This window comes from Odocoileus virginianus, unplaced genomic scaffold (assembly GCF_023699985.2).
Source record: "Odocoileus virginianus isolate 20LAN1187 ecotype Illinois unplaced genomic scaffold, Ovbor_1.2 Unplaced_Scaffold_7, whole genome shotgun sequence".
Classification (NCBI taxonomy): Eukaryota; Metazoa; Chordata; class Mammalia; order Artiodactyla; family Cervidae; genus Odocoileus; species Odocoileus virginianus.
This window is the reverse complement of record NW_027224269.1, coordinates 726,924-745,278: the sequence shown is the minus strand read 5'-3', so window position 1 is coordinate 745,278 and position 18,355 is coordinate 726,924. Positions and strand designations below refer to the sequence as shown.

General features: G+C 40.2%; 1 pseudogene; it reads right to left on the bottom strand.

Annotated features, from left to right (window-relative positions):
- Positions 1–230: 230 nt before the first annotated feature.
- On the bottom strand, positions 231–15,556 carry LOC110137394 (pre-rRNA-processing protein TSR2 homolog pseudogene; annotated as a pseudogene).
- Positions 15,557–18,355: the final 2,799 nt, after the last annotated feature.

The window sequence follows — 18,355 nt, the reverse complement described above, 5'->3', positions numbered from 1 at the left end:
GCTTTGGAGCTACTAGAGACTGTCTGCACTCCTTGGCTTATGGCCCCTTCCTCAGACTTCAAAGTCAACAACGTTGCCTCTCTCTGATCCTTCTTCCATTGTGATATCTCTTGCTGACTACAGTCAGGAAAGATTCTCTGCTTTTAAGGACTCGTGATTGGAGTCAAGAAGGTCCAGGATCATCTCCCCATCTCAAGGTCTTTAACCTTACTCATATTTGCAAATTCCCTTCAGCCATGTAAGGTAACATATTCACAGGTCTTGGATTTAGGACATCGATAACTTTGGGGGCCATTATTCTGCCTTTCACAGAGCTCCATCATTTTTGTTGGTGTTGATTTTCTTAGGAGATCCACCTCACTACCAACGGATCTGAAAAGAACACCATGGCTTACTCAATTCAGTGAACATAGGAAGGACTTCTACTCTTTTGATCACCATGGTGGTCATTAAGATCCTCATTGGCCAAGGCCCAGCAGCAAGGTGAGAAGCTCATCTAGTTGACTCTGATGGGCTGTCACACTTAGGCCCTTCAGTGTTTGGGGCCCATGAGACAACCTGGCTACCTAATCGCTCTTCTTTTCTGAGATGAGAAATCGTTTCTGCATGGATGGACATTTTCAACTTCCCTTTAAATGCCTACTCAATGGCAATGTAATTTGTATAGAGGGAAGAGGATGCAAAACTCAGTTGAGATGCCATAATCACCTTTTAGTCAAATTACTAGGCTTTCATTGAATCAGGATTCCAGGGCAGTTAAATGTTATGGCTGATGTTGAACAGGAGATCAATTGCATTTTCAACACAGGGAAGTAATGTGTTTGCCCTCAAAAAGCGCTTAAGTAATAAAATATTTCACAGTACAAACTGGCTAGCAGGGGAAGGGGAGCCAGTAATTCCCAGGTAGGCTCAGTGTGGGAGTTGATCAAGGCTATGCAATTCACACACAGAAATCCAGGCTGCCAAGTCCAGAGCACTGGCGTTGTCTTGCAAATTTGGGCAGTTCACACTGTATAATTCAGGTTGAAAAATAATCCCCCTATCCTTCATTTCCTGTGTAATTAAGGAAAGCGCTGACTTTGTGGCCTGTGTAATTACAGAGCTGGGGGCCTGACCTCAGACTGTCTACACCAGTGCCAAGAGAATCACTGGAAAAGTGAAAAATATCAGACAATCAACAGGTGGCTTTGTCACACAACTGGTCTAGATGATTTCCTTCTGCCTGTCTTTTTCAAACTAGGGACAGAAGGTCTATTGCCCTGAAGTGTCTGCTTTGGCACCTGCACTGTACGTCACTTGCATACACACCTGACAAGGACACTCTCGGGTGTCTGGCATTTCACACCTGCTGGTTGCCTCATTGACCCAAACCTCATGATGACACTTATTTCCTCTTGTGTTCCTACTTTATTGAGGAAATCAAGAGAAAAAGCATGTATTTTTACTTCAACTTCCCTCTGCCCATCTGCTAGTATATTCTCTAGGTCCATCCTTAATTCTGTCCCTCTTATTAGTTGTGTGACCTTGGACTAGTCATTTCACACCATCGAGCCTCAGTTTGTTCATCAGTAAATAGGGGCAATTTGAAGGTGCATTTACATTTAGTGCCATAGCAAATGTGAACGAGGAGGACAAGGGTGTTGTGGTCATGCTGACTCTGCTGTCTCCTGAGGGAAGGAGAAAAGAGACACTTGCCCCTTTCTCCACCTCTCCACCCTGCATCCCATCTCAACTCACTCCCAGAGGGGAGAGAAGTGGAAATAGTTGAAACATGGAGTTCAGAGAATCTTTGGGGCCATGAACTCCCTTTCCTTTGGAAAAGACTATATTGAATGGGAAGGTGTGGGAAGAAGAGAATTTTGGAGCTGGATGCACCTTCTGGCTGGAGAGTGGCCCAGGCTGGTCCAAGAGAGTAGCCTCTGCATCCTGCTTCTTGGTCCTGAGCCAGCCTGGAAGCGATCATGTCACCATTCTGTTCTCTCCCCCCAGAAGAAGGATACAGATTTCATCTTGTGCAAAACAATGATCTTTACTTTATTGTCGTCTCTTCAAGTTTTATCTGTCAAAAAACCTCCATATTATGAAACCCAGAAAGAAAAATATAATCAACCAAAAGCAGAACCATCAACTTCATAATCCAAATATGCAAACCAAACAGGAGTTACAAAATCATAGCATTTCTCTATGACCTGGTTTCTGTAATTCAGGTAGAGATAGGAACACCATGCGCTATGGAATCTGGGGTGTGCTTTGAAGGTTTAGTTTCTCATGTGCAAATCTCTATGATATTGGGCTACTCAGTTTACCTCGAGAAGCCTTGGTAGTCTCACCTTTAAAATGGGTGAGATTATAGGTGTTCTGGGCTTCCCAGGTGTCTCAATAGTAAACCCAATGCAGGTGACATAAGAGACACTGGTTTGATCATTGGGTTGGGAAGATCCCCTGGAGGAGGAAATGGGAACCCACTGCAGTATTCTTGCCTGGGATAATCCCATGGACAGAGGAGCCAAGCAGGCTACAGTCCATGGGGTCACAAAGCCTCAGACACACTGAGCAACTGAGCACAGCACACAGGAGCTACTTGGAACAAATGGAACAAAATTATACCTTATTTTTTGTTTTAAATTAAATTTAAACTTTAGAATAGTTATAGATTTACAGAAAAATTATGAAGATAGTACAAACAGTTTTTTTGTATTCCACATCAGTTTTCTCTGATTGTTAATGTCTTACATTAGCATATTTATCACAACTCATGGACCATTATTGATGCATTATCACTGCGGCCCATATTTTAATCAGATTTTCCTAAGTTTTTACCCAATGTCCTTTTTCTGACCCAGAAGCCCTATAGGATTAGATGGAGTTGTCCTGACTCCTTAGGTGTCTCTTGACTGTGATAGTTCTGCAGGCTTTCCTTGTTTTGATGACATTGACAGTTTTATAGAGAGATGATCAGGTATTTTGTCAAAAGACACTCAGCTGGGATTTATCTGATATTTTTCAGAAGATTAGACAGGGGTTATGTGTTTTGGGGAGGAAGATCAAAGAGGCAAAGTATGATTTTTCATTTCAGCATACCAACAGAACATGTTATCAACATGACTTTTCACTGTTGACTTTGACCCCAATCACCTGGCCAAGGTAGTGTTCATCAAGTTTCTCCACTGCTTTCCTCCTCTTCATGTTGTCCTCATTGGAAGGAAGTCACCATACACAGTTAAAGGGTGGGGAGTGATGTTCTACTTCCCTGTGAGGGTCGTAACTATATAAAATATTTGGACTTCTTCTGTAAGGGAGATTTGTTCTCTTTCATTTAATTTGTGATTCAATCATTTATTTATGTCAGTATAGACTCTTGAATGATTATTTAATGTTTTGAGTTATAATCTAATATTCCCTTACTTATTGCATTGTTTAGTTTGTTCCAGTTTTGGCCATTGGGAGCTTTTTCAGGTTGGCTCCTACGTCGCTTTGACATGTCCTGATCCTTTTGTATTTTTGAGCATGCCCTTACTTTATAGCCCTACAAGATGCTCCAGGCTGATCTTACCTATTTCCTTCCCTTGCCCTGGAATCCACCATTTCTCAAAGGAACCCTGGTTTCTTTCTTTGGACAATGGAAATAGACACTACATTCTAGATGCTAGATTTGCTTATTGCTATGAAGGTGTCATTGCCTCTAGTCTGTCTCTCTAGTGGAGAGAGGCACATAGTATATCTATACATATGAACCTGTGTATATACATATTAATATATCTGTAGTTATTTCTCTGTCAATATGTGTGTGTATCTCCACCCATATCTATATCAAGCTAAACATGAGTTTGCACTATTGTCTCTGACTCTATTCCAGGGCCAAGGGGGTTCATTCCAGCCTTCCTTCCTTGCTTGTCTGTATCCTCTCACTCAAACAGTGAGAAATATGACTCATACCAAACGCCGCTCATTTATTATTTTTTCAAACACATTAATTAAATGGTGATTTGAGAATTGTTAACTCACACAACGGGAAACGACTTCAACTAGAACATAGTGCTATGTACAGTTCTTTTTGTCTTTAGACTTAACGCTTCCACTCATTTCCAAAGTTACTTAGGTCAGCACCCTTGTCCCCTACTCACTTCAGTGCAGGTATTTTGTACATTTGTTATACTGTTGTTTTGTCACAGTCTGCCAATTGGAGTTTGTGAACTACAATTGTGATCTACAATCAATTTAAAAAAAGATTCATACTTTGTGCTGTCTGGTTCTGTGAATTTTGACAAATGCACATTGCTATGTATTCACCACTACTGTACCATAGAATACTTACATCAGCCTAAGACATCCCTTGTACTTCACCTATCCAATGTTACCTCCTCCCCAAACTTCTGACAACTACTCAGCTATTGTGTATCTCTTGTCTTTTCCAGAATGTCATGGAACTGGAACCATACAGTGTGTATCCTTTGCAGACTGGTTTCCTTCATAGCACATTCCTTTTTATTATTGAATTGCATTTTATTGCTGGCTGTACCACAGTTTGTTGATCCATTTGCCTCCCAGATAACATCTAGGTTGTTTCCAATTTGGGGGGATTATGAATAAAGCTGCTTTATTCATATGATTATGAATAAATATTCATACATTCCATAAATAAACTGTATTTGACTGATTATGAATAAACATTTGTGTACAGGTTTTTGTGTAAAATAACTTTTCAAATCAGTTGGGTAAATATCTAGGAGCACCACTGGTGGATTGTATGGTAAAAGTATATTCAGCTTTCCAAGTGAGTGAGTGAAGTCATTCAGTCGTGTCCGACTCTTTGTGACCCCATGGACTGTAGCCTACTAGGCTCCTCCATCCATGGGATTTTCCAGGCAAGAATACTGGAGTGGGTTGCCATTTCCTTCTGCAGGAGATCTTCCTGACCCAAGGACTGAACCTGGGTCTCCCACATTGTAGGCAGATGCTTTACTCTCTGAGCCACCAGGGAAGTCCAGCTTTCCAAAGGACTGCCAAACTATCTACCAAAGTAGCTGTCCCACTTTCCATTCCCTGCAGCAATGAATGAGAGTTTCTATTGTTCCGCATCCTCACTGGCAATTGGAATTGTTAGTTTTTTGGATTTCAGCCATGCTGAAATGTTTTAGTGGTATCTCGTTGTTTTGATTTACAACTCCATAATGACCGATGATATTGGGTCTCTTTTCACATACTTATTTGCTATCTATATGTCTTCTTTGGTGAGGTATGGGGTCGGATCTTTAATAGTTTTTTGTGTATTTTGGATACAAGTTATAACTTTGGATTTTCCTAAGAGTGTATTTTACAGAGCAAAATACCTTAATGTCAGTAAAAAATTCCAAGTTATTCACGTTTCATTTCATGGATCATGTTCTTCTTTTTCAGGATTGTGTTGGCTACTACAGGTCTTTTGCTTGCTGTGTAAGTTTTAGAATTACCTTGAAAATGTCTAAAACCTTCCCTGCATTGCTAGGTATTTAATTTGGATTATGCTGAATCTACAGATCAAATTGAAATGAACTGGTCTCATTACAATATTGTCCTATAATCCTTTAACATGGACTATCTCTCAATTTCTTTAGATCTACTTTGATTTCTTTTATCAGTATTTTATTGTTTCTGTGCACAGATCCCACACATATTTTATTAAACTAATAATACCTTAGTATGTCATTTTGGGTTGCTGTTATAAATACTGTATTCCTAAAAAATCTAATTTGAATTTTTCATTGCTGGCATATAGGAAAGCATTTGACTTCTGTATATTGAGTTGTACCCTGCCATCTTCATACATTCACTCATTAGTTTCAGGGGTATTTTGTGAAGTATTTGCGGTTTCCTGTAGACAACCATATATCTTTGAATGAAGAAATTATTCCCTTCCAATCTCTACACATTTTATTCCTTGGTCTCATTTTATTGCCCTAGTTAGAATTTCCAGTACAATGTTGAATAGGAGTGGTGAGAGAGGACATCCTTGCTTATTGCCTATCTTAGGGAGAAAGGATACTCCATTCAGTATCATTTAGCTATAGGTTTTTCATATATATACTTTACTATGATAATAAATAAAGCATCTATTTCTGCTTTAGTTGACTATGCCAAAGCCTTTGACTGTGTGGATCACAATAAACTGTGGAAAGTTCTGAAAGAGATGGGCATACCAGACCACCTGACCTGCCTCTTGAGAAACCTGTATGCAGGTCAGGAAGCAACAGTTAGAACTGGACATGGAACAATAGACTGGTTCCAAATAGGAAAAGGAGTACGTCAAGGCTGTATATTGTCACCCTGCTTATTTAACTTATATGCAGAGTACATCATGAGAAATGCCAGGCTGGATAAAGCACAAGCTGGAATCAAGATTGCCCAGAGAAATATCAAGAACCTCAGATATGCAGATGACACCACCCTTATGGCAGAAAGTGAAGAAGAACTAAAGAGCCTCTTGATGAAAGTGAAAGAGGAGAGTGAAAAAGTTGGCTTAAAGCTCAACATTCAGAAAACTAAGATCATGGCATCCTTTTCCATCACTTCATGGCAGATAGATGGTGAAATGGTAGAATAGTGGCTGACTTTATTTTTTTGGGCTCCAAAATCACTGCAGATGGTGATTGCAGCCATGAAATTAAAAGATGCTTACTCCTTGGAAGGAAAGTTATGATCAACCTAGACAGCATATTAAAAAGCAGAGACATTACTTTGCCAACAAAGGTCCGTCTAGTCAAGGCTATGGTTTTTCCAGTGGTCATGTATGGATGTGAGAGTTGGACTATAAAGAAAGCTGAGCACCAAAGAATTGATGCTTTTGAACTGTGGTGTTGGAGAAGACTCTTGAGAGTCCCTAGGACTGCAAGGAGATCCAACCAGTCCATCCTAAAGGAGATCAGTCCTGGGTATTCATTGGAAGGACTGATGTTGAAGCTGAAACTCCAATACTTTGGCCACCTGATGCGAAGAGTTGACTCATTTGAAAAGACCCTGATGCTGGGAAAGATTGAGGGCAGGAGGAGAAGGGGACGACAGAGGATGAGATGGTTGGATGGCATCATCGACTTGATGGACGTGGGTTTGGGTGAACTCTGGAGTTGGTGATGGACAGGGAGGCCTGGCGTGCTGCGGTTCATGGGGTCACAAAGTGTCGGACATGACTGAGCAACTGAACTGAACTGATGATAATAAAATTCCCTTCTAGTTCTAGATTTTTGAGAGTTTTTATCATGAAGTGTGTAGAACTTTCTCATATGCATTGTCTTCATATATTAATAATCACATTGCCTTTCTTATTCAACCTGTTATTATGCTGACTTGCACTGATTGATTTATTAATGTTAAAACATCTGTACATTCCAGGAATGAATGCCACTTAGTTATAATCCATTACAATCCCTTTATGTATTGTTGGATTCAATTTGCTAGTATTTTATTGAGAATTTTTACATCTATGTTCATGAGAAATGGTAGTATATGGTTTTCTTTTCTTGAAAAGTCTTCTTATTTTGATATTAGGGCAATGCTTACCTCATAAGATGCATTGTGAAGTGTTCCCTCTTTTATTTAATGCTTACCTCATAAGATGCATTGTGAAGTGTTCCCTCTTTTATTTTCTGGAAGAGATATTGTCAAATTGGTATTAAGTCTTCCTTAAGTTTTTGACAGAATACACAAGGATAATCATCTGGACCAGGTGTTCTTTATTTTTGGAAGGTTTTCAAGTGCTAATTCAATTTACTTTGATGAATATAATACTTTCAGGTTATCTGTTTCTCATTGAGTTAATACTCATAATCTGTGCCTTCCAAAAAATTGGTTCATTTTATCTAAGTTATTAACTTTGTGTGGTCGTACAGTTATTCACAGCTTTCCTGTACTATCTTTTTAATATCCATGGGATCAGTATTGATGAACCTTTTTAAAATTCCTGATATTGGTAATTTGGGTCTCTCTTGTATTCATTAGACTGGCTAGAAAATTATCAATTTTATTGACCTTTTCAAAAAAGCACCTTTTAGCATTCTTGATTTTCCCTAATATTTTTCTGTTTTCAATTTCACTGATTTCTGACTTATTTTTTTATTATTCCCTTTCTTCTGCTTACTTTAGTTTATTTTTTTTAATTTTTCCACTTATTTTTATTAGTTGGAGGCTAATTACTTTACAATATTGTAGTGGTTTTTGCCATACATTGACATGAATCAGCCATGAATTTACATGTATTCCCCATCCCGATCCCCCCTCCCGCCTCCCTCTCCATCCCATCCCTCTGGGTCTTCCCAGTGCACCAGCCCTGAGCACTTGTCTCATGCATACAACCTGGGCTGGTGATCTGTTTCACTCTTGATAGTATACGTGTACCCCAATGTTCATCGCAGCACCACTTACTTTAGTTTAATTTGTTGTTCTTTCCCCATTTCTTTTTTTAATACAATAAGGCATTATTTATTGAGGTCTTAAGCCTCATCCCTGGACTTTAATGGGATGAGGCATTTGGAAAGAGGTTGGAGGAGACAGAAAACAAAATCGAGGCACCTTTAGCCCACTGCCTAGGCAAGGACTTAGACATGCTGGATACTGGGCTGCAGGAAGCGAACTTTCCTAGGAGGTTCCAATATCTGGGCAGGAGCATAGATTCGCTCTGTGTGAGGGTGGGGGATTAGGAGAAGGGGAGAGGGAGAGGTGCCACAGCTACTTTGGTTCTCATCTTCAACTAATCTTGCTTCCATTTGCAAGCTCATCTCACCATGCCTTACCCAGCAGGAACACTGGTTCTCCTTCTGGTCCTCTCCTTTCACACATTCCCTTGCCTACTATTCCCCTGTCTACCAGTGATAGCTTCTCCCCCAGTCACTCCCATACCACTCATCCCTCCTTCTTCACACTAATTGCACCCAGGAGACACTTTGCTAGGAAACCAGACCTTATCACTCAGTTCACCCCAAGACCAAGGACCCTTGGGTTCTTCTGCCCCCTGGAAGAATCTGGATAAGGGACTGGGGTGAGCATGGAGATGAGATAACCAGTCCAGAGGTCTGCAACCCTCCAACAAAAACCCTACAAACAAGTCCCAAGCAAACAAGGACCCAGACCGTTTCCAGCCCCACTCATTTCTTTCTCTAGTCTGGCCATCCTCCACTATATCCTCTTCCTTAATAGTCTGGGAGTCTGGACCAAAGTGGTCAGACTGTGGGCACATCCCATCTGTAGCTGCCCCATCTTTCATAGCTGCAATCTCCACCTCCTCCATGCTATTTGTACCATCATCCTTATCAGTCTCTCTGGCTGTAGTCAGTCCATTGGCTCTGACCTTATACTTTCTTTTGGTGATGAGAGAGACCATCGCCTTCAGAGCAGCCCTGTCACTCCTCTGGAAGTGGTGGAACGTGGTCTGTAGCTGCTGACTCACCTGGGGCAGACTACCACCCCCCACAACCATATTAAACTCGTTCACCATTAGCTCCCGGAGGAAGTCCTTCACCTCATCTAGCTCCAAGCCAGCATTGCAGAAGTACTCCTCCACTGCATCCCCCAGCCATACAGCCTTCTCCCAGCTGTGCACAACCCCAAAGCCATTCTCCATAGCAATCTGCAAGGTGGGCCAGGCCTCCAGCGATGCACAGACTGCAGTCCCTAAGAGCCTCTTTCTTTATTTCCTAAAATAGAAATGGGTTATTAATTTCAGATCATTCTTCTTTTCTAATATTTGAATGTAATTCTATAAATGTCCCTCTAAACATTGTTTTAACTCTATCACAAAGTTTGATAGGTTGTATTTTCATTCTCATTTAGTTCAATATGTTGAGACTTGTTCTTTGACCCATGGTTTATTTAGAAGTATGTAGTTGAATTTCCAAACATGGGGATTTTCCAGCCCTCTTTCTATTATTGATTTATAGTTTAATTACAGTTTTGTCAGAGAATATACTTTATATGATTTCTATTTTTTTAGATTTCTTAAGGTATGTTTTATGACCTAGAATGTAGTCTGCCTTGGTGAATGTTTCATGTGAACCTTCGAAGAATGTCTATTCTGTTGTTGGATGGATTATGCTATAAATGTCACTTAGATCAAGTTGATTGATAGTACCCTTCAGGTCATCCATATCTTTATTGATTTTCTGCTTGCTGGATCTATCAATTAATGACACAAGGGTTGATGTCTCCAACTGTAATGGTGGACTGTTTCTCCTTCAAGTTCTATTATTTTGCTTCATGTATTTTGATGCTCTGTTGTTAGGTACATAAATGGTAAGGATTGCTATGTGTCTTTGTAAAAGTAACTTGTTTACCATTATCTAATGTCCCTCCTTATCCCCTGTTAATCTTTTTTATTTGAAAGTATGCTTTGTCTAAATTTTTTTTCATTTATTTTTACTAGTTGGAGGCTAATTACTTTACAATATTGTAGTGGTTTTTGTCATATATTGACATGAATTAGCCATGGATTTACATGTATTCCCCATCCCGATCCCCCCTCCCACCTCCCTCCACCCGATCCCTCTGGGTCTTCCCAGTGCACCAGGTCTGAGCACTTGTCTCATGCATCCAACCTGGGCTGGTGATCTATTTCACCCTAGATAATATACATGTTTCGATGCTGTTCTCTTGAAACATCCCACCCTCGCCTTCTCCCACAGAGTCTAAAAGTCTGTTCTGTACATCTGTGTCTCTTTTTCTGTTTTGCATATAGGGTTATCGTTACCATCTTTCTAAATTCCATATATATGTGTTAGTATACTGTAATGGTTTAGATTAGTGTTGGCAATGATGTTTTCTCCATCTTTACTTTTCACTAAGTATGAATCTTCATAATTAAAGTGGGTTTCTTGTACACAGCATGTACTTTGGTTTTGTGTTTCGTTGTCGCTATTGTTGTGGTTTATCCATTCTGACAACCTCTGCCTTGGACTGGTATAGGTAGAGAATTCACATTTAGAGTAATTAATGATCTAGCATCTTTGTGACTGCTTTCTATTCATTACTTTCAATTTTTTCTTTGATTCTCTCTGTCTCTTTCTGCCTTCTCCTATTTTAATTGAATATTTTTTTATGATTACAGTTTAGACCCTTTTCTGATAAAACATTTTAGTGTTGAAATATGCCTTACAATATACATTTTAAAATAATATACGTCCACCCTCAATTGGAACAATAGACTGGACATGGAACAACAGATTGGTTCCAAATAAGAAAAGTATGTCAATGCAGTATATTGTCGCCCTGCTTATTTAACTTATATGTAGAGTACATCTACAGTACATCATATATGTAGATGTACTCTACATATATGTACTGTACTTATATGTACTCTACATATGTGTAGAGTACATCAGCTGGGCTGCATGAAACACAAGCTGGAACCAAGATTGCTGGGAGAAGTATCAATAACCTCAGATATGCAGATGACACCACCCTTACGGCAGAAAGTGAAGAAGAACTAAAGAGCCTCTTGATGAAAGTGAAAGAGGAGAGTGAAAAAGTTGGCTTAAACTCAATATTCAGAAAACTAAGATCATGGCATCTGGTCCTATTACTTCATGGCAAATAGATGGGAAACAGTGGAAACAGTGGCAAACTTTATATTTGCGGCCTTCAAAATCACTGTAGATGCTGATTGCAGCCAAAGACACTTACTCCTTGAAAGGAAAGTTATGACCAACCTAAACAGCATATTAAAAAGCAGAGACATTACTTTGCCAACAAAGGTCTGTCTAGTCAAAGCTATGGTTTTACCAGTAGTCATGTATGGATGTGAGAATTGGACTATAAAGAAAGCTGAGTGCCGAAGAACTGATGTTTTGAACTATGATGCTGAAGAAGAGTCTCAAGAGTCCCTTGGGCTGCAAGGAGATCCAACCAGTCCATCCTAAAGGAAATCAGTCCTGAATATTCATTGGAAGGACTGATGCTGAAGCTGAAACTCCAATACTTTGGCCACCTGATGCGAAGAACTGACTCATTTGAAAAGACCTTGATGCTGGGAAAGATTGAAGGCAGGAGGAGAAGGGGACCACAGAGGATGAGATGGTTGGATGGCATCACCGACTCAATGGACATGAGTTTGAGTAAACTCCGGGAGTTGGTGATGGACAGCGGAGGCCTGGCATGCTGCAGTCCATGGGGTCACAAAGAGTTGGACATGACTGAGCAGCTGAACTGAACTGAACTGAACCCTCAAATAACATTATATCAATTCTCATATAATTAGTGGAGTATTCTCAGTTCCTTCATTCTTTGTCTTGTGATATTGCAACCATATACTTATTTGTTTGTTATAAACACTCAATACATTTTTGCTGTTATTGCTTTAAACAGACATTTGTGCATGCACATTAAGTCACTTCAGTCATATCCAACTCTTTGCAACCCTATGGACTATAGTCCTCCAGGCTCCCCTGTCCATGGGACTCTCCAGGCAAGAATACTGGAGTGGGTTGCCATGCTTTCCTCCAAGGGATCTTCCTGACACAGAGATAGAACTCGAGTATGCTACAGCTCCTACATTGCAAGTGGATTATTTACTGCTGAGCCAAAATATATGTTGTGTACATGAAACCCACTTTAATTATGAAGATTCATAATCAGTGAAAAGTAAAGATGGAGAAGCCCAAACAAGCATTTATCTTTTACCAATTAATAATAAGAAAAATGCTTCCTTTTATTTTACCTTCATTTATTTATTTATTTTATGGCACTTTTTCTTTCTTAACTCATAGTTTCTGTTTAATATCATATCCTGTGGAAATAACTTCTTTTAACATTTCTTACAGACAAGATAACTGCTGAGAATCAATTGTCTTATTTTTTGTTCATATGAGAATATCTATTTCTCCTTCATTTTTGAAGGATAAATTTCCTGGACCTAGAAGTTAAGTTTAGTGATTTTTTTTAGCTTTTTATTTATTGACATGTTGTCCATGTATCATGAATTTACCAGTTAAATGTACAATTCATTGATTTGTAATTTATTCATAGGTTACATAACCATAACCACTACCATATTCTAGAATATTTTCATCACTCCAATGGGAAATGCTGTCCAGTTGGCAGACATTTTTCATTTCTACCTTCATCTGTCCCCTGGCATCCACTCCTCTATTTTCTGTCTTTAGAGAATTACCTAATCTGGGACATATTCATTCACATGAACAGAATAATGCAATATGCAGCCTTTTGTGCCTGGCTTCTTTTAATTAACATAATCATTTCAGAGGTATAGCATGTTATAGCATGTATCAGAGCTCCATTCATTTTACGGCCAAATAATATTACATTGCACATTTTATTTATTTGATCACCAGTTGGTGGACATTTGAGTTGCTTCAACTTTTTGACTATAGGACTGCTATAAACACTCATGTTTAAGTCCTTGGGTAAACATTTTTTTTCATCCTTTGTGGTGTATACCTAGGAGTGGGATTGCTGTGTCGTATGGTAACACAATGTTTAACTTTTTAAGCAACTTCCATAATGTTTTCCACCAGGGCTATACTATTTTGTATTCCCATAAATGGTGTATGAAAGTTCAATTTTTTTCACATCCTCATCACACTTGTTCTTGTCTGTTCTCTCACTAGAGCTATCATCTTGGTGTGCAGTGCTTAGTTATCATCTGTATATCTTCATTTAGTGAATTTCCTGTCCAAATCTTTTGTCCATTTTTTGCATTGTTGCCTTTCATATATTTTGCCAGATTCTTAAGTTTTTCATACTTAAATGTTATTGTTAATGTTACTATTTTTATTTTAATTTTCAATTGTCTATCCTACTACATAGAAAACAATTCAGTGGATTTCATATATCAGCTGTATATCTTGCAACATTGCTTAAATTACTTCTTAGTTTTAGTTATTTATTGCTGTTGTAGATTTCATTGGATATTCTATACTGATGTCGCCTGCAAATAAAAACAGTTTAATTCTTCTTTTCCAAACTGGATAACTTCTCACACATTTTCTAATATGATTTCAGGGACAAATATTCAGTACAATGAGAGTGGACACCTTTTTGTTATTTTGATCTTAGAAGTAAAGCACTCAGTCTTCTACTGAAAGAGTCAATTCCATAGGAAGGTTGATAAGAAGTTCAGGGTCCCCAAGGAGGAGAAAAGGGTCCAGACTCTCAAGGAAGAGAAAAGGACAAACTTTTTTTTTCTACATTGCTTTGTCTTAGTCAATATAACAATGTATCTTGCTCAAGGACATGTTTCTCCTTAACAAGAACCTTCTGACTAATCTTGTTATCTTAAAACTTGTATACTGTGGGAGTGGGTCTGGTAAGATCTTTCTATTGTTAGTTCTAATCCTGTTATCTTAAAATGTAAATTGTGGGAGTGGGTCTAGTAAGATCTTTACAACCTTGAGACATTCTTTTGATTTACTGTAATAACCAATTGAAAAAGTATATAACTCCCTTTTCTAAGACTAGTGAGGGGGGCACTCTCTGTCCCCCTTCTGATGTCTATGTCAGAAGCTTTCTCTGTCCTTTTTCACTTTAATAAAACTCTGCTACACAAAAGCTCTTGAGTGATCAAGCCTGGTCCCTGGTCCTGAAGCTAAATCTTCTTCAGAGATCACGAATCCGACATCATTCACTGTAAGCTATCATCTTGGGGGCTCGTCCAGGATCTTCAGGACAAGGTAAGAACATTCAGAGCTCTAGCCTCTCTGCTTTCTCAGTATACACGTTTTCTGCTTTACTTTACTAACTCTACGGTGTGCTTGTGTGAATGAATGACATGCCCTGCGTGAAGCAAGTGATGAGCCCTGCTCTGCAGTTTTGAGGTGCCTTCCTAATGACTGAAGGCAGCCCCAAAAGGGGAGCCTTGTTGGGAGTTTATATGGACCTGCCAATGCCAAGAGACATCCAAGGTCCTTGTGAAGGGAGTGGCCAGAAATGGGCGAAGTGTGTGCTCCAAACTTCACTTTCTTGGTCACCTTTTCCTGGTCTCTTTGACCATTTCATAATTGCATGGGGAATTAGAACTACTAACCTAATCTGTCAGATCATAGACTTCCAAGGGACTTGTGATCCATGCAGCTACTGTATACTTTTACTTAGACCCCTTGTACAGAAGTGCCTAGCCTTGCTAGGAGCCAAAAGTTACAAGAGCACGTTTGGGAGTGAGGCGGAGCTCTAGCTCCAGGAACATCTCTCAGGCTAGAGGTCACTCTCTTGGCTGCCTGCCTCAGGGGCCAGCAACCTAAAAGTGAGTCTTTGTCATGGCTGTGCCTCTGATCTGTGTGGATAGAAGCATTGCTGGTGACCATGAGGTTTTTGAGGACACAGATCGGGAATTGCAGGATCTGGTCAGATTGGAAGTGCAGTGGGCTTCTTCCTTTGGTAGTGCTAGCTCTTAGCAGACCAGAGAAAGCTCTTGAATGGCTTCTGTCTCAACTCCTAGATATTTCTTTTGTGAAATCTGTGGAAATGAACTGGAAGGATTGGCCCTAGTAGCTTGAGGACAAAAATCACTTTTTCCTCACTGGCTGACCTCATATGTACTGGTGTGGTGACACTCAGAAGGGACATCTTGGTTGTTGTTCATCCCTTTATGACTCACCACTTCTACTGTGGTCAGGATGTACTCAGGAGATGTGCATGGGCACATGTAAGATGGATGCTTCCCCTAGTAGTCTTAGCTTGGGAAACATTCTGGAAAGCTATTCTGCTCCAACCTGGGTGTCATCAGAAGAAGAGGGCAAATTAAACAGAGGTCGTGGTGGTAAGGATCTGAAAATCAATCTGGGATGCCATCAGGTCTACCCTTGATGCATCTCCACCCTACCTCAGTGGTAGAACCAGGAAGGATGAGTAAGTTACCTGCGTTGGTAAGGGGCAGACTAAGTCTGGCCAGGAAAGGAAAGCTTTGCTGGAAAGTCTATCTACACCCCATCTAAAGAAGGGAGGGACACCTCCGGTGGAAAGAAGCCATGGCTGTGGATGCCACTTTTTTCTCTCTTACAGATGGGAGCTAGCAGTTCCAGAACCACTCCTTTAAAATGTATTTTTTAAAAAACTGGGACAAGTTTGATCCCCAGAATTTAAAAAGACATGCCTGAGATTCTGTAATACTGAATGGCTACAGTATCCTTTGGAAGATGGGGAACACTGGCCAGTTGAAGGGTCTCTTAATTATAATACTGTTTTACAATTAGACCAGTTCTGTAGAAAACAAGAGAAATGGGTAGAAGTGCCATATGTGTTGCTCTTTATCTCTCTGTGAGACATGCCAGACTTATGTCCTAAGGGTACAGATTTGGGTGTGAAACCTTCAGCTCCCTCCTGTTCTCTTACTTTGCCCCTGTATCTGGGGCTCCCAACTGAACAGGCTGAGAATCAGGGCACCCTTCCAGGAGGGGTTGTCTCAGTCTTGGTAGAAATTCAAACAGTACCAATTGTGGTCAAGACTATTTAGAGGATCCAGAAAAGTTCACAGAAACCTTTATGGAACTAATTTTACTTTATGACCTTTCTTGGAGAAATGTAATATATGCCTTGGGGCCGATGCTGACTCCTAACTTGAAAACTCAAGTTTTAGGGGAAGCTACTCCTTTTGGTGTTGGTGATGGACAGGGAAGCCTGGTGTGCTTAGCAATCCATGGGGTCGCAAAGAGTCAGACGTGACTGAGTGACTGAACTGAACTGAACTGCTTTTGGAGATGAATGGCTTGAACGTGAGACAAGGGAAAAGAGGGAACATGAAATAGCCCTCCTTCCTACTGGGAGCCAAGCAGTTCCAATAACAGAGCCACTTTGCTGGATGTATTCTTGAAGGACTTAAGCAAGCACATGCTAAGACTTTAAACTATGCTAAGTTGGCTGACATAGAACAGGGAGAGAAGGAAACTCCTGGTAAATTCCTAGATAGACTATGGGAGGCTCTCTGCAAGTTTACTGACATTGATTCTGAAAGTTAGAGGGAGAAATAATCTTAAAAGATAGATTTCTCACTCAGTCAGCTCCAGATATCTGCTGTAAGTTACAAAACAGGCATTTGGACCAAATCAGTCTTTAGAAAAACTGTTGCAGCTGGCTCAGACAGTATATTATGGTAGAGAATATGAGGAGGAAAATAAGAGGCAAAAAAGAACCAGGCAAAAGACTGAAGCCCCAACAATGGCTGTTAGATCTGCTCTGAAACAGCCTTTGGAAAAATGCCCAGAGGAAGCCAGGTGAAAAGGGATGGACTGGTTATTACTATGGAAAGGATGGGCATCTCAAGTAGGATTGCCTTCAGGTATCTAAGCTGCCCCAGCTCGTTGTCTGGTCCACAAAGGACCATACTGCAGAAGAGACTGCCCACCAAGGTGTAGCCCCCAGGGGTTGGACTTTCAAGACAATTGGGACTGCAGATGCCCCAGGGTCCCCACACAACCTCCCATCCTAATTACACACGAAGAACCTCAGGTATTAATTACTGTGGGGGGGGGCAATCAGTCAATTTCTTTTGGACACTGGGGCAACTCTCTCTGTACTCACTGAAGCACCTGGTCTGCTTTCTTCCCAAGACACTACCATAATGGGACTGTCTGGATGATTCAAATGTTATTATTTCAGTTGTCCTTTAAGCTGCAACTAGGACTCTGTGCTATTTTCTCAAGTTTCTAATTGTGCCAGAGTCTCCCTCACCCCTTCTGGGGAGGGATATACTGAGCAAGGTCCAGGCCTCTGTTTTCATGAATATGGAGCCTGCTCTTTCTCTCCAAATTGAACAAAATGTAAATCCTAGAGTGTGGACTGATGGAAAAACTGGGGTTGAGCACAAAATGCTGTTCTGTCATTATCAAGCTCAATGACCCTCACCTATTTTCACATCAAAAGCAGTATCCACTAAAGCCTGAGGTTAAGGGGGTTAAAACCCATCATTGAGAATTTAAAGGAAAACTCCAATTTTGGGTGTGAAAAAGTCAAATGATAAATGGAGACTTGTTCAAGATATACAAATAATAGTGCCTAATCCTTATACTTTATTGTCTGAAATTCCTAAACAAGCCAAATATGACTTTAAGACAATTGAGAGGATTTTGGGGGATTACAGGCTATTGCTGCATTTGGATTCTGGATTATGGGGAACTTGCCCAGCCTTTATATAAACTTATAACTGAGACTCAGCAGGCCCAAACCAACAAGCTGGTTTGGTCCCCAGAGACTCAAAAGGCTTTTAAGACTCTTCAAACTGCTCTCTTGCAGGCTCCAACTTTGAGCTTGCCCACAGGATCAGAGTTTAGTTTGTTACTGAAAAAAGGCTATGGCCACATTGCTTAAGGGTAATTGCTACTATTGTTTTGCTAATGCCTAAAGCTCATAACTCCAGAAATAACTCCAGAAAGAATGAAGGGATGGA